General features: G+C 38.1%; 2 long non-coding RNA genes across 2 annotated transcripts; both read left to right on the forward strand.

Moving 5' to 3' along the window:
* Positions 1-4,105: 4,105 nt before the first annotated feature.
* On the forward strand, positions 4,106-5,204 carry LOC131257830 (uncharacterized). Its single transcript, XR_009177656.1, has 2 exons — positions 4,106-4,717; positions 4,819-5,204. It is a non-coding gene; the product is annotated as an uncharacterized LOC131257830 (long non-coding RNA).
* A 2,333-nt stretch (positions 5,205-7,537) lies between these two features.
* On the forward strand, positions 7,538-9,082 carry LOC131257831 (uncharacterized). Its single transcript, XR_009177657.1, has 2 exons — positions 7,538-7,975; positions 8,509-9,082. It is a non-coding gene; the product is annotated as an uncharacterized LOC131257831 (long non-coding RNA).
* The last annotated feature ends 3,122 nt before the right edge of the window (positions 9,083-12,204 follow it).

Consider the following 12,204-nt stretch of genomic DNA (forward strand, 5'->3'; position numbering starts at 1 on the left):
ATATTATGCAAAGTCTTGGTTGTAAAAAACCCAAGCATATTATGCAAAGTCTTGATTGTGGATCCTATAGTACTTTAGAACTTTTGTTTCATGCTTATGAAGTAGCTATATGTTCCTCAGCTCGTCTACATTGAAGTATGCCCGGATTCTAACTTTGTACTGATGTGGCCCACTTTTGTATTGATCTAAGTGGTCCACCAGGAGGTACATGATGAAAGATCTAAGTGGGACAGCACCTGTGTTCCACCATATAGGCTACTTGGCCAAAATCAAGCTGTCCATTGCTTCCAAACCAATGGCCTACTGATGTAGAGCGGGTCCAGACAATCTCATGGTCAAGATGGACTGGAAAAGACCCGTTCGGAGACGGAAGTGATCCGGACAACCAGAACCTTAAAATAGGCATATCTCGCAAACTAGAATGAGTCATTTGACGTGTCATATATGATTTTAGGGTAGGAGAAGCTACTTTAGCCAACCAACCTTGCAATGCTAGGTTGCCCACACAAAATTTACGAGATTCCATTTGATCAGCAGTCGAAATTCCAGTTTATTTTCATTTTTACTATTTTTAGTAAGTTTTATTTTGATTGTAACTCTTCATCCGTTGAGCTTTAGGAGTTGTGTCCAACACGAAAAGTGCTTATAAAAATTAGAAGAACAACATGGTTAAGCCAAATAGGACAATTACTATTTTTGGCCGAAAATCATGAGGTCTAGTATAAATCATGTCAATCTATAAATATTAAGTTTACTATTTATAGTAAGTCATGATTTTAGATTGTTTTAGTTGTATCTTGTTTCCAAAACTTCTCCGTTGGCTCACAACATTATTTAAAGGGTTGTAAACTCGTTTTTGAGTATCAAGTAATTTATTTCAAATTTCTAGAATTACTTCTAGTTTTTATCTTTCCTCATGAATTTGAGGCATCTATGTTAGAAGTCTAGAGAAGCTCCATAGATTCGAAGTAATTATCCATCCCCCTGAGGAAGACCAGAGAAGCTTCGTGTATTCGAAGTAATTATCCCCCTAGGAAGACGGTGCTCGACCTCAACACGTCCTTCCTTGTGTCACCTAGTAGATGAAAGGATTGGTCCATCATTCAGTATCAGACATCGAAATTTACATGATGGACCCACTGATAGACGGCTCAGATTTGATACCCATGAAGCATGTGGGCACACCTGGTGGCCTGTGGAGGGCTGGCTTGCCGTTGTGCATGAGTAAGAGATGTAAAATATGTTTGATTTTCTACTGGATTGAGTGAGGACCACCTTTCAGCTATCTAAACATGTTGGTATGATGCAATCTGCAACAACATATGTTGTTTCTTAGGGGTTTTGGTGGTGCTTGTTCCATCCTAAGTGTTAGAAATTAAGTGTTTCTTGTACACAATGGAGGATAAAAGAAAAATATAATGAGACAATTAGATCTATCGGGTTCAAGGCTCGACTTGAATAGTCAATTTCTCAAGATAGATTTGTTGCCCTTTTTCTGGAAGTTCCAGCAAGTGCAAACAAAGAAAATCTGCAAATTGTCTTCAGGATACAATGAACTCTCAATCCGAATTTCAACACGAAAATTTATATATTTAAGTGTTGAACAGATCTCTAGTTTTGACACCGATATCCCTTTAAGACATTCAGAAAAAACTTACCAAGAGGTTGGATCAAGTGTAATTGCACAGAAGATGATATAATCTTAAGAATTAAGAGTGTTAACTTCTGGATTATAGTATCCAGGATTTATATCAATTGAGAGATTATGAATTTCTTCCCGAAGAGATGCTAATGTGCCTCTTCAAGAAATCCATAACCATTCACAATAAACAATAGCTGTTCATGAACGGACATGACTTTTTGTCTTATGGCGGTTATTTCTGTACCTATTTAAACAGAAACAGTTATCCAACAGAAAAAACTATATCCACATGAGTGACACGTGGCATAGGTGCCACATGTACAATCATCTCACAATTACTCTCAATCAACAAAAAGGTAATAAAGCATCAGGGTAGATCCTAGTTCAATTCCAGTTGTACCATGGCCGAAAAAGTTTGAACCGTGTGCCTCAAAGACTAAAGCTCTTTTTGTTCCTTACGACGATGCACATGTGCACCTAACAAAGCACCAAAAAGTGCCCAAGCAGCCCTACAACTCACGCCACGTGCGTGTGCGGATGGTGCTTTGCACTGTCCTCGAGGAGATTTGAATCCTGATTGCATAAGGAAAAACTCCTTCTCTTATTGACTGGCTATACACACTATTTATGAAAAGTTTAAATAATTAATATGTTTATTTACTTTTTAAAAATAACTTTTATTTTTGAAATTTATTTTTATTCTAAAAAACACAATATTAGGGTAAGGTGCGGTATATTTTTCTGAGAGCCTTTTCCAACTGTAAATCCCACCTTTTACCCACCGTCTTCTTTAAACTCTCCCAAAATTTACTTTCCCAAACTAAACCATTATGTACGGACACACTATTTGTAGATGAAAATACCCATGTACTCATGGTAGCCCTTGAAACCTATAGCTACGAATTAAAACCGCAGCTATTTGCAAACATGAAATTAATGAAATTACCTAACCAAAACTTTAGCTACGGATTATAACCGTAGCTATTTGGAAGCAGCAAACATGAAATACAACGAGTTGTTGAATGGCAGGCTTGCCTCCAAATAGCTACGGTTATAATCCGTAGCTATAAGTTTAGCTCGTTGAAATGCATGGTTGCAATGGCTACGGTTATAATCTGTAGCTATATCTTTCACAGTGCTACCAAACATAAGGATACTTTCATCTGCTAATAGTGTGTCCATACAAATGGTTTAGTTTGGAAAAGTAAAGTTAGAAAAGATGGGTAAAAAGTGGGTTTTACAGACAGGTAATAGTGTGTCCGTAAAAATCTCTTTGCCAAACCAGCAGTTGTTGCTGCTGGTTCAACAAAGGTGCGGGTAGCAGTTTTGAGGAGATGTTGCATGCGGTGGCAACTGGTTTTCTTGTCCAATTTTAGTCCGTTTTGATCACTGTATGGTTTTTCTGGTTTGACGGGTAGCAGTTTTGAGGAGATGTTGCATGCGGTGGCAACTGATTTTCTTGTCCAATTTTAGTCCGTTTTGATCCCCATATAGTTTTTCTGGTTTGAGTGCTTTCTGCCTCCTTGGCTGGGTCTTTTTGGTTTTTCGTTGTAGATTGCTTTTTACCCTTGAACCGGTATGGAATTGGCTGTTGTACCACCACTACAACAAAAAGTGGATTAGCCAACGATTTATGTGGCTAATTTACCGGCGCTAATTAAAATGGGCATCGATTAGCGATCGGGTATATATACCGTACCAAAAGCCCTAGCCCTGTTTTTCTCCCCTCTCCCGACTCTCTCGCTCTCACCGCCCCCGACGCTCTCTCTCTCTCTCTCTCTCTCTCTCTCCCCCTTTAGATGTAGCGCCCTATTCTTTTGTCTCTCTCCCTCCCTCCTCCTCGATCCCGTCCCTCTCTCTCTCTCTCTCTCTCTCTCTCTCTCTCTCCAGCTTCCTTTTTGTTTGAAAAGAAGCAATCCCTTCAGATCTGGCGATCTGTGATCGCTACCCCTGAAAACGTCGCTCGATGCCACTGCACCCGAACGTGTTTGCTATGTCCGCTACACTCGATCGGTACTATCTCTCTCTCTCACTCTCTCTCTCTCTCTCTCTCTCTCTCTCTCCTGCACCTTATTCCTTTCATGCATCTCCCGATTTCTCCAAATCTCCCAAAACCCTAGAGATTTTAGTTGATTTCTCGAAATCTTCTAAAACCTTATTCACATTCCAACTCTACAGCTGCCTAAACCGAAGAGACTGGTCAGGTGGTTTTTTTCCTCTCTTTTAATTACTAATGGATTTATTTTTTTACTTCACTGGATTTGGGATTTTACAGGCCACTTATTTCTTACACAAAGCATGCTTGTATAGAATTTGAGCTATAAGCATGTCACATGTTTGACGAAATTCCTGAAACAAATGTGTGTAATTTTTATGTTTGTTTTTCTTAATGGTTTGGTAGGTCTTTTTTTTTTTTTTAATGGTTTTGTTTTCATGTTTTGTTTAAACATGCATCTCTTTTATTCTCCCATCATGCTGAAAACACTTGCCCCAGTGAGGAGAAACAATCAGGCCAGAAACTATAGGGGACTAAGGCTCTTCAGGACCTGCTATAGGTGAGGAGGCATGGAGCACATCGCTATGCCTGCACCATGGACCAGAGCACGATTACACAAGGAGACCACAGACATAAAACTTTAGCTATGAAATCATGAGAATTTCTGTTTGGTATATGATTGACAAAGCATGATCATACAGCCAACCCCAAAATGGTGGGATGAGGCTAGGATGATGATGATGGTGATGTAAATAAATAAAGAAAAAGAAATTCAAACAAAGATTAGTGACTGACCAGGGAGTATTGGTGTGAAAATGGAAAATCTTCAACTGTCCTATTTTGGCAAACAAATGTCTGTGAATCAGAGATTAGGATTGTTCAACCAATCTAATCTTGAGATTGTGTCTTGGCAGTAGTGAACTACACAATATACTTATTTTGGTTAAGTTAAGCTTGTTTTGGCTTTTGCAGGGCATAATTGAAGTGCATAGAAGGATTTTTATTTTATTTTTTTCCATTCATCAATTGCTTGAAGGTGGTGTAAAATATTCGTTTCTTTGGTGAATGATTTTATGCAGGTCTGCCTTTCAGGAACAACCCACTCCCAATTTTTTGTATCTTTGATTTTAACTTGTCAATTTCAGTGTCAATTTAATACAAAATCTATGTTCACCTGCAGTGTTGATGAGCAGGTAGCGAAGGACATATAACTGCTAGATTCCATTGCTGAGAAGCAACCCCAAATCTTCTCTGAAGAATGCAAGTATTATTGAAGTAAAGAGTTTGATTTTTTTTCACCGGAGTTTGAAGATGAGATCATAATGCTGGTTGATTTACTTGATGCCTCTGCCTTTTGGATGGATTGAAGATTTTTGGGGTCCTAATGCATTTGGTTTATTTTGACTTTTGTTACTGAATATTTATTGGATGTTGCAGGTAATTAGCACATGGGATGACCAAAATTGAGTGATGCCCCATTGGTTTGACCTAGAAAATTTATTATAACTAACCTTTTCAAGTAATTGGATGATTCATATGATCCAGTAACATTTGTTGTTTCATGTCTACTTGTTGAGGCAAGGGTTTTAAGATTAAATGGTTGTAGCTTGATTGGGAAGTAATGGGATTTTGGTTGTTAAGCTATTAGCGGCTCTTACTTTTTTGGTTGGAGAGCATTCTGATTACAATATATCTGCATCCAACATGACTGTTCATTTTCTGATACATATGTATCCCACCTTATATTTGATCACTTTAGTCTTTTTTCTTTTTCTTTGGGTGGAATTGGGCAAGTTTGAGTTGAAGCTTATTGAGTGGTTTGGAGTGTGTTGAAATGCATTGAAGCAATTGAAAATGCTGCTTAGTTCTCCTGTTTAATCGCTATCAACTGCAGATTGAATTCATCTCATCCATTCGTCTTGTTTGTTTGCGGGATACATAGTTTTGCTAATTATGTGGACTTAACAATTTTAAGTAAATGGGTTGGGCTTGGATTGAGCCCTAGTCAACTTGTTCTACCCCTATAAGTTATCAATGGGTTGAGTTGGATGATCCAACTAGACTTAGCCCAGCTGATCTGATGGTGGCTTATATCTCTGTAGTTTCTTCATTTTACATGTTCTTGCCTTGAATTGAAATCTCATGTCACTAAAATTTGCTTGATTCTGTGGAAATCTTTAGGAACCCTGAAGAGATCCCATGGGGTAAGACTGGTGCTGAGTGTGTTGCAAAAAGGTCCGTAGCAAATAATGATGAAGGATTGCTATGTGTGCAGAAGACCATGTTATGAATGAGCTGTTCCAAATCCTGTTTTTGCATATAGATTATTTGTATCTGGCATGGAACTTAGCTGCCTCCTGTCAAGAAACTTTTTGCATATAGATTATTTGCCAAGTTTGCTGAAAAATAATAATAATAAAGGAAACCTTTGCTTTTCTTTGAAAATTTTAAAGTTGCACTCCATTTTTTAAAACTGAATGTTCGCAATTCAATTCACATTTTTAAAGTTGCACTCCTGGCAACAATATCATAATCTACAACTGTGGTGATGGTGGCTGCACTCCTATAGTACACATGGCTTGCAGCACAAATTCGAACCATGCATTCCAAAGCAACATCTACGCGTCTAGCAGGTGAGTAGACTAGTGGTTGTTTGTTGCACATCTGGGATCAATTGGAGCAAATTCAAGGTTTTTTTTTTTTTCTTCAGAATCCTAGAAATGGTTATCTGTTTGGTGGCCAAGGGTTTGTTTTGATACATCCATATGCCTGTCATGCTGCAAGTGCAGTGATTGCATTAGCCACAGTAGGTTGGTAGATGTGACTGTCTCTAGCCTGATTAATGGGGTTCGAATTCTGGTTGCAGTCCATCAGTAGCTGTCTCTGTTTCAAGATCTGGCTGCTATGGTGAATCTCCACGTTGGCTACTGGGTCTTCCCTTTGTCAAGCTGCAGGTGTTGTGGCTGTTTGAGGCTGATGCAGTTTTTTTTTCTTTTTTTCTTTTTTTTTGCTTCCAATGTGGGTGATGCAGCTGGGTTGGCATTTATTGAATCTTTCTTGTTATATATATATATATATATATATATATATATATATATATATATAGACACAAACACGCACACACACATTTCTCGGACAATCCTAATTTAGCGAATGATGAATGATCAATGTTAGCCACCTACGCATGTATGTGAATATTGTGATTAGAGCTACACTTAGCAAGCGATGACCTTATGTGTTTGTGGTTTTCTTAGAACTATAGCAATAATTAACCATGGGATTCAGTTATAGCAAAAAATATCTTGTAATGTCTTATGTCTTCTTGTGCAGATAAATGCAGTTGGATCTTCCTCTGATGATGGGATTCATCTGCTAGACTTCTACCCAGACTCCACCTCAGCAGATATTTTTAAGTCACAGCCCCAAAATCAGAGTGGTCGAACAACCCTGATCCCTGATTCATGGACACTTTTTGTTGAAATTTCATTCTCAACCCTTCAACACTTTTTATTTATTTATTTATTTAAGATTGTTGTTTCTTAGATGTAAACCCTTTGCTTCCTTTGTCACAAGGACATGATTTCGCACTGGATGATCCCTTCATTTTGTCTTCTTGTCCTGGCTTTTCCTTGAATTTTTGCGGTAAGATAAGACATATATCTTTTATTGTTTTGGTTCTTTCAGCTGATTGTTTAACACAGGTTGACAGTAAGCTTGGTATTTCCTTGATATAGGAATGCATGTGAACGAGGATGGTGTGTACATCCCATTTGCGGTACGATAAGACATATTTCTTCTTCTTCTTCTTTTTTTTTTTTTGAAAAGACTACTGTCATTTCTGTTATGTTCTTCTTCATTTCCATAGTTTTGGTTTCTCATGCTTATGGTATAAGAATGGTAGTTAGTCGTACCACTCATATGCCAAAAATAGAAAAAGGATATTTGTATATATATCAGAAGCATGGTGTGTACATCCCATTTTCCAAAACCTTATGTGGTCAAATGATTCATATTGGGGTGAGCTATCAACTTTTTGGGGTGGATGTACAATTCCTCTACTCTCATGTGATTATAATAAAATTCAAGTCACTGATTTTTTTTTTGGTTCCTTTCTTCAGTTCACATTCAATGTGATAGTAAAACAAGCTCTTGGGTTGACACCAGAAGAGCCACAAACTTCAAAAATACTGGAAGATTTCCTCACTTCATGAAAGGACTCATCTCCTTTCCACTATATATTCCAGGCACTCCATATGTAAGAGCTGTTCAGGTACTTCCAGTCATATTTCAGTAGAAATATTTCAGACCCTTTTCATGCATAGATACCATTTTCTTAGGTAAGTGTCATTTACACCCATCTTTTTGATGCACACACACCATTTTCTTCTAGTTTTGGTACTATTACAGTACCTATAGTGCACTACTCTACTATCAATAAATAGAAAGATGGGGTGTTTGCAAGAAAGGCACAGGGTTGTAAACATCTCTCTTCCATTTTCCTTTATCATTTGACAAGACTAAGGTTGTAGTTTACCACCATTTTTGAAGGGTGGTGAATTATCCACACTAGGCATATATGTAAGGAAATCCATGGGCATATTATGGTTGATTGAGAGTCCAAAATGATGCTGCCCAAATGATCCTAACCATCAGATCAGTCTGATATTGAGGTTGTTGTCTATACCAAAAAGTGCCACTTAATTTGAAAGATCCTGATTCTGATACATGCATCACATGTGTAGGGTGCATGGATCACCACCATTTTGAGACTGTTAGTGAACTACCACCATTGGTGTCATTTCAAATTAGATATTTGCTCCTTTTACTTTCTAACCAGAACTTTTGACTGACTGTGTGCGTGTGTATGCAGGCTAGAGCAAGAATATCTTCTACAGTGAAAGCTATAGTTGAAGAGAGAAGATCAAAGGGAGAGAACTCTGCTGGTAATAAGAAAAGTGATTTCCTTGAAATACTCCTATCAGCAAATAGCCTGTCTGAGGATGAAAGGGTGAGCTTTGTACTGGATTCTTTGTTGGGTGGGTGTGAAACCACCTCCCTCCTCATGGCATTGGCAGTTCTCTTCTTGGGTCAATCACCAGCTGCTTTGCAACAACTGAGGGTAGACACCATCTTTCTCTCTCCTCCCCTTTTAGCCATTTCAAGCTCCATATAAAAAAGTTGAAATTCAATGGCCTTCTTTGAAATTTTTTATAAAAAGAAAAGAGAGAAAATGAAAGAAACCCTTTTTTTTTTTTGAAACAGTCAGAGCATGAAAGTATAAGAAATGTTGAAGGAAAAGAAGAGTACTTGAACTGGGATGACTACAAGAAAATGGAGTTTACTCTACATGTAAGTGTAACTTTCTAATCTTTTAAATTAAGGGCTATAGATTAATATATGACTTTATATTGGTTTCTTAAATGGTAGTGATTGGATAGATGGTACACGTGGCCCCAATGTGGATGGATCATATCCTGATGATTTTAACTTATTGAATGATCAGGTCGGCCACACCACAGCCACCTGAGTTTCTTTTGAGTGCCCAGGAGAACATGAAGAGGTCCAAAGTAGTTAATTAGATTGGATGTCACACACAAATCAAAATGGGCCCACACCTAGAATTGTAGGTCAAACTCAAGCTAAAAGGCTTTGTAGTGGATCAGCCTACTTTTAATGAATGTTGCAAAACACATGCTAGATTAACACTTTTGTTTATTGCTTTTTCTACCTGTCCTTGTTCTTTTTATTATTATTTTTCTCACTTTCTAGCCTGTTTCCAATGATGTGTATGATTTTTAATGTTTTTTAATTGAAGGTCATTAATGAAGCTCTCAGATGTGGGAACATGGTCAAGTTTGTGCATTGAAAGGCCCTCAAGGATGTCAATTGTAGCAAGTACCTTGTCAGCGATAGAGAAGAATGGTTGCCTTAATCATTTTTTTCAGTTAGACGGGCATAGGTTTCTCAACCAATGGCTCCAGGAAGCTCAAAAGTGTAGTGGTGGCACAAGTGACAGTTCTGTGGAAGAATCAATCAGTGCAGTGCTAGGAGCACTTGAGAAGCTGCCTCTAGATGAGAGCTTAACTGCTTCAGGAATTGTGGAAAGTGTCAAACATTTCCTTAGCAACAGGAGCTTGAAAGTCCAAGAGAGGGCAAGAACTTTGTTTGACAGATGGATTTGTTTTTATTTATTTATTTATATTCAAAACCATTTTTAATTTATTGTAATAAATATTATATATATATATATATATATATATATATATATATATATATATATATATATATATATATTGTCTAGTAATATAAATTTTGTTAAATATTCAGTTTTATTTGTATGGCATCATTTTTATGTTTCAAATATTTTAAAAATACTGGTTTTGATTGAATTATATGTAATAAAAAAAAAATTACTAGCATGTTAGGGCCTCTCAAATCTATACAAAAGCTTTTAGCGGCACTTGTGTAGAAATTTTATGGCACTTTTTCATTAGAAAAAGTATTCAGAAAATACTTTTGCCGGCGCTTATTCGCGTCGGGAAAAACTACAATGAGTGGCGCTCAAAAAAGCGCCTGTAAAACTCACCTAGCACCGCCAATACTTTTCCCGACATACCCATTTATCGGCGCTTGATTAACGTCACTATTATAACAACTAGCGCTTTTTGGGGATTTTGAAAGTCCCAGTTGTTGTTGTGCACAACCAGCTATATAGCTAGTGTATTTACATCAGCAAGTTCTGTGGGTCTAATCATGAAGTATGTGTAATATCCAAACCGTCCATCCATTTGGTGAGCTCGTGTTAAGGATTGAGACTAAAAATAAGACAGATCTAACTATCAAGTGGACCACACTGCAAAAAGAAGTGGAGAATTGAACGTCTACCATTGAAACCCTTTTAGAGGTCACAGAAGTTTTGGATCAATATGAAATTTATTTTCCTATTCATCCAGGTCTTTGTGACCTTATGAATAAATTGGATGGAAAATAAACATTATGGTGGGCCCTATAAATTAACGGTGAAAATCATTACCCCGTAGCCATTTGTGGTGTGGTCTAGTTGATCTCAGGTTATGATTTATTTTTTGGATAGGCTCTAAAATGATCTCGAAAAATGGATGAACGGTGTGGATATAATAAATACATCACTATGGGGCCATGTAACTTTGATCTCCTTTGAACCATTCGTTCAACTTAGAGCTCGAGGAGCATCAGCACCTACACCAGCTAGCTGGTGTGTGGTACACCAGCCAATCCGCTTCCATGGAGTATATGACAGGCGATTCCATGGCGTATATGCCAGGCGAGCTCCTGTTTTTTTGGAAGCCGATTGGCTGATGTGCCACACACCAGCTATCTATCTAGTGTATTGACGTCAGTAAGTTCTGTGGGTCCCAGTATGAGGTATGTGTTATATCCAAACTGTCCATCCATTTGGTGAGCTCGTCATAAGGCTTGAGCTGAAAAATAAGACAAATTTAAATATCAAGTGGACCACGCTGCAAAAGGAAGTGGGTGCTTAAGCGTCTACCATTGAAACCCTTTTGGGGGTCACAGAAGTTTTGGATTAATATGAAATTTGTTTTTACTCTTCATCCAAGTCTTTGAGACCTTATGAACAGATTGGATGGAAAATAGACATTATGGTGGACACTAAAGATGTTTTAACCCCTCTGCTATTTGTGGTGTGGTCCAATTGAGATTTAGGCATGATTCATTCTTTGGCTCGTGTTCTAAAATGATCTCTAAAAATAGATAAACAGTGTGAATATAATAAATACATAGGCCCGGTGCTCTGTGGGCCTCACCATGATGTATGCCTTTCATCCATGCCGTATATCTATTTTTCTAGATCATTTATGATATGACACCAAAAATGAGTCTGAAGTAGACCACATTACAGGAAACAGTGTTGAATGAAGGTTGACCATTAAAAACTTTTTGAGGGCCATAATGGTTTTGGATCAATTTGATTTTTGTTTTTTCATGGATGAAACCCATACATCATGGTGGAGCATACCAACCACCAGCTACCTGGCTGGTGGAAGGGGGAGTAGCCAGTCCGTTTCCGCGTCCGCGCTCGTCTTCGCACACACGTACCCACACCAGAAATATCGCTAGTGTGTGATCCACCGGCCAATCCGCTTTCCTGCTTTTGGGGGCAAGCCCGGTGGTGTGCTCTCACCTTTATATATAAAGGCCAGATATACTCAAGCGCTAATAAGTTGAGGTAACTGTACAGTGCAATTTAAACGTCTCATACTAGTGCGTGTATAAAATCCATTCCGTACATTCTAACGATGTTTTCCTATTTGGCCACAGTTCATTCCAATCCAAATATCAGGTGAGCCACTCCACAGGAGACAACATTCCAACCCTTCTTTACTCAGATGGGCGCATCGTGATGTTTGTACGAAATGCATGGGACGAAAAGTGAAGTAGATCCAAAATTGAAGTGGGCCGTGCAACAGGAAACAGTAAGATTGAACGTCCACGAAACATTCGTAGGGTAAGAAAATATTTGGATCAGGTTAATATATTCATGTTTTCAGGGAGCTTTCAACGG

Source organism: Magnolia sinica, chromosome 10 (assembly GCF_029962835.1).
Source record: "Magnolia sinica isolate HGM2019 chromosome 10, MsV1, whole genome shotgun sequence".
NCBI classification, from domain to species: Eukaryota; Viridiplantae; Streptophyta; class Magnoliopsida; order Magnoliales; family Magnoliaceae; genus Magnolia; species Magnolia sinica.